This window comes from Rosa rugosa, chromosome 2, assembly GCF_958449725.1.
Source record: "Rosa rugosa chromosome 2, drRosRugo1.1, whole genome shotgun sequence".
Taxonomy (NCBI): domain Eukaryota; kingdom Viridiplantae; phylum Streptophyta; class Magnoliopsida; order Rosales; family Rosaceae; genus Rosa; species Rosa rugosa.
In genome coordinates this window covers 12723835-12728877 of record NC_084821.1, presented here as the reverse complement: position 1 = coordinate 12728877, position 5043 = coordinate 12723835, and the positions used below count along the sequence as shown (strand labels likewise).

The following is a 5043-nucleotide window of genomic DNA, read 5'->3' as shown; positions in this document are numbered from 1 at the left end:
TTCTGAAAACACTCGACTAGGTTCGATCTACTCAGACAAAGAAAAAAAAAAATTCACACTTCCCCTCTCTCATTTCACTTCTTTCTCTGCGATTCTCTGAGTCACAAACCCTAACCTCTCTTTTCTTCGATATTCGATTTTCAGTTTTCAAGATGCGGGAGATTCTCTTGTCTCTACTCTGTCGACTTGAGATTGGGGTTCCATTCGTAAAGGAGGATTTCAGGTTCGATCTGTAAGAGGAGGGTTCTGTGTACTGAAAGAGGAGGTTATTTGCTCTACAGGTTCTCCGTAGTGGAAGAAGAAGCTCATCAACGGAAATGAACGCTGGGTCTTCAAAACTCCAACAAATCTCGTGAGTTCATGGCCGAGACATTTAAGACGATGAGATCAAAACAGCGGCGCTCAAGCAACAAGATTAGGGTTTGGGAAAAGGAGGAGCGAAATGACTGCGTAAGGTCATCCGCCCATTTCGTCCGCGTACTCTCTGCATTCAGATTCAATTTCGGTAACGAAATTTCCTTACATTAGCAATTTTGTAGAAATTGAAAGTTGGGTTTCTAGATCTGAAACAGATCTAGAATTGAAAGTTGGGTTTCTGTAGAAACTGGGATTAAAATATTGTGTTCTGGTTAGAGTTGGTTTTTGTATTGGGTATGTGTATCTGTTTCTTGATTGGTGTTGCTTGGTATTGGGTATGTGTTCTGGTTAGGATACTATTTTGAATGAAGATGAAGGCCTGAAATTGAAAAGGAGAAGAATTATTCGGTAAGTGAAAGCTGAATGGCTCAACGTATATTCCAGATACTGAATTATGCCTCTTTACCACTTGATGCACGGCAAGCCAAATCTAAATGGTGAGACTTTGTTGTTGTATTAGGAATCATGTCATTGTTTCAGGGTCCAAAGAAAGGCGGAAAGCTCCCATTCGCAGCTTCAAAGAAGAAGCCGGTAACTCTCTGCTCCTTATTCTTATGGTGTTTCAGTTTTACAGTTGTAAGATTTAGGATGTTTTGACTGATCGGGGTGGTGGTTTGATAGGAGAAGGTGGTGAACCCATTGTTCGAGAAGCGCCCGAAGCAATTCGAGATCGGTGGGGCATTGCCTCTGAAGAGGGATCTGACCCGATTCGTCAAATGGCCCAAGGCTGTTCAGATTCAGAGGAAGAAGAGAATCCTCAAGCAGAGGCTCAAGGTCCCACCAACCAGTTCACAAAGACCCTTGATAAGAACCTCGGTATGTATTCCATCCTGTTCTTTTTGTTTCGCATGTTTCGCACATAATTATTATCTCAGTATAATGGATTAGATTGCATTTTGCTGTTAATTTGTGATTGAGTATTCAATTCATGTGTGTTGTTATGTTGGAAGAGTGAGTTTTCGGTACTGTTGCTTTGCCAAATATCAAATTGTCGGAAGTCTGATAAGTGTTTTGATGCTGGAACCAACTATGCTTGAATTTGCTCTACTATACTTGCATTTTCTTCCCAATACTTGTATAGGCATTTTTGTTTTGTTTTCTGTAGAGTGAATTGTTCAGTGTTGTTGCTAGATAATTCCAGTGTTTCGTAATAAGTTTTCTCCCCTGGTAGTTTCTTTTCCAAAGTTCATTGCAATTGTATTTCTATGCCCTTGTTAAAATTCAGGGTTATGGTAAACATGTTCATGTGAGTTGATGCTAGTGTTTATAATATTCTATATATGTTATATTTCATCTTGTTTTTGTGGGGAACAAGATTGATGTTGGTTCCACTAGTCTGGACTACTCAATTTAATATATCCATTTTTTTTTTTGCTTGCCTGTAGCAACAAGCCTATTCAAGATGCTTCTGAAGTACAGGTCTAGAGACAAAGAAGAGAGGAAGGAGCGTCTTTTGAAAAGGGCTCAATCAGAGACTGAAGGAAAAGACTGTTGAAGCCAAGAAGCCTATTGTTGTGAAGTATGGTCTCAACCATGTCACCTACCTCATTGAGCAGGTATTATTCTCTACCTTCTACTAATGTTGTATTTCCTTATTATTTTTTGAAATAAAGGGTCGATATCATTAGATGACCAGCCAACAAGCCAGAGTCTAAACATACACTTAAAGACAGAAAAATGGCGGGATAACAACCACGCTCCTATCTAAGCAATGTAAATTACAAGTCAATTTTGAGCCCGCTTTGTAAGCGAACTCATAGACAAAGAACAAACCCCGTGTCTTCTAGGGCAAAATCATTGACTAGCATCCCCATTAGCCAGGCGCGCAATTGTTGTACCAACAGAGAAGCCACTTCCTAGCAAACAAATAAGTGCAATTCCTTATCCATAAGCCACTTGAAAATGAACACCAATCTTATTCCAGATAATTACCAACTCCTATAGCAGTCTTGATCCGAAACGATTGGTCCTGTAACCAAAAGCAAAACCAACAGAACCTGCCACACCATCAGCCCAAACTAAATCAGGCCCAAAAGAGAAGGGAAAGAGAAAGGGTGAGCCCAGTTAGGCAGCAGCCCAACCCGACAAGGCCCACAGCCCACCACCCCCCTCCTTCCCATCTACCTTTAAGAAGATCTGATCGGAGCCCGAGGGCAGCGCTCCGTCCATTCTTCGGGTGGCCGGCCATGAAGCTCCGCCATCTCCTCAAGGGAGGAGACCTAGCCCCGACCTGGATCTACAGAGAAAGATCAAAAGCCGGACAAACGATCACGATCAGACTGCCGCCAAGGCACAGATTGCCGTCCTTCTCAGAAGCTGCAAACGTCGGCAAAGTCGTACCCAACGTTGCAGATCCCGACCCGATCCGCTGAACCGGGCAAGCTAGAACCACACCCTCAACCGCCGCAGCCAATAACTGCCACGATCGGAGCCTGTGGACACCTGAAACGAGAACACAGTGCCTTCGCTTGAGACACCTGCAGATGCACCGCCTCTTCGAACCCACGTTGTCGCCGTCCTGCCTTTGCCTGGTATGGGGAGCGCAAACTCACTGCCGCCACACACGAAACCTAGGTTTCGTTTCTCGAGGTCGCTCCGTATTCCATGGAGGCCTCCGCTATTTTGAGACATTGTCTATAATGTATTTATTTACAGAACAAGGCCCAGCTTGTGGTTATCGCTCGTGATGTCAATCCAATTGAGTTGCTTTATGCAAAAAGATGGAGATCCCCTATTGCATTGTGAAGAGCAAAGCACATTTGGGAGCGGTAATTCTTCTTACATATACATTCTGTTTTTTTGTTCTATCATGCCACGACTGCTTGAACAAACTTTCACTATCTTCTCATAGAATCCTTAACCTTTATATGTTATAATGTCACTTAATTTTCTGTCATGCCTGGCCCACTTGAGCTGGCATCAAGTTAGTATAATTGATTCTCTGAAACTACTGCCACTATTTTCCATGAGTTTCACCAGCGTCCATGGTAAGAGTCCGTCCATGGAATATGCAAAGTTGAGGAATGATTCACTAGAAAGTGAATTTGGACATGCTCTTAGAGCTAATTTCTCTAAAAAAATTCTGCTGCCTACTGTTTTGGTCCATTTTTGGCTTTGTATAGAGTAGCAATTATTTTGTTTCATGTGTTGACGCTAACAATCTGGCAATTCTTTGTTCAAGACATAAGGAAATGTGCCATCAAGGTAATTGACTAATATTTACTTCTCTTACATGATGCACTATTTCATATGATTTTCTAGTTGTGTCTGTTGATTTAGAAATACACTAGAGAAATTTATTCTGGTTGCTGGTCACTACGAATTTAAGTTTTGCATTTCTATCATTTCAGGTTAGACATGACCAACTTCTGACCCTTCTTTTTACTGACTGACTAGCATATGGGAAACTTTGAATGCTATATATAACTCATTTTATGTAACTTATTCTAGTAAACAAGTTTCTAATTGAATTTTACATAAGCTTTTATTCCTCTTCTAGTTCACGTGAGACTCACTTCTCTATTTAAATTTCCCGAGTTTAGTTGCGTCCTGCTTCTTGATATGTCTGTTCAAAGTTTGAAGTCTTATATATTCTGCACTGGTTATTAGCTTGTAATTTCATTCATACTGTTTTGCAAATATTGTAGTCATATATTCTTAGCCTCTTTAAATTATTGTTTCGGGAATATTGTGCGGCAATGTGAATATTCAAATGTTAAAGCTACTGAACTGATTCTCCCACAGTTTGTTAACTAATATTACATCATAGTGGTGGCAAAAGCAGAAGAAAGAAAATAGGAGCAGTAGGAGCAGGCATTAGTAGTGGCTGAAGTGGGCAAGCAATCATAAATAGTCCAATAATCATTGTATCCATTTCTAGCACACTTATGTTTTTATCTCTGATGCAATGTAAGACAATAAATTGTCACTGATTCATGACTTTGTGGAACAATGACTAATACGAATGTATATATCTTGGTGGATCCAATGTATTTTGAAGTTTGAAGTATGGGTTGAAGTACTCTAGTTCATTTGATGGTTTGCATCAAATTTTATTTCCATTTGGTCACTACTGTTCATTAGGTAAATGGATGTTTAAATGATCATACAACAGATTTCTCAGATATCAGACAATGGTTTTTTTGAAAAAAATAAAGTCTTCTAGTTAACTCTCACACAACAGAAAACACTAGAACTCTGTTGTCTGAAAAGCTTAACAAACAACGGATTTAAACCAAGCACTGTTGTTTGAAGGCAGCGGTTCAACTGTTGCGCAGCTGCGCATGGCATCTGCCGAGCCATCTGTCGAGCCATCACACAACAGTTATACCACATACCCGTTGCCTGTTTGTTTATCAGACAACTGTGTTCCACCGTTGTCTGAATTTTCAACAGACAACGGCTCGCTCTACAACGGTGGCACTCCAAATCAGACAACAGTTTCTGTCTGTCGTCTGATAAGTTTTTTGGCATAGTGTTGCTTTCAGTTAGTCTTTTGGTTAAGTCTGGATGCTGTTTTTACATTGACTCAAGTGGAATAAAAAAATTTAAGAATCCTTTGATTTTACAGAATTCTTCTACTTTTGGTTATGGTGTTATTTTTAATGATTATTGGAAAGTAAATTG

General features: G+C 40.3%; 1 pseudogene; it reads left to right on the top strand.

Annotated features, from left to right (window-relative positions):
* The first annotated feature begins 882 nt into the window (after positions 1-882).
* LOC133730373 (large ribosomal subunit protein eL8y-like) lies at positions 883-3809 on the top strand (annotated as a pseudogene).
* The last annotated feature ends 1234 nt before the right edge of the window (positions 3810-5043 follow it).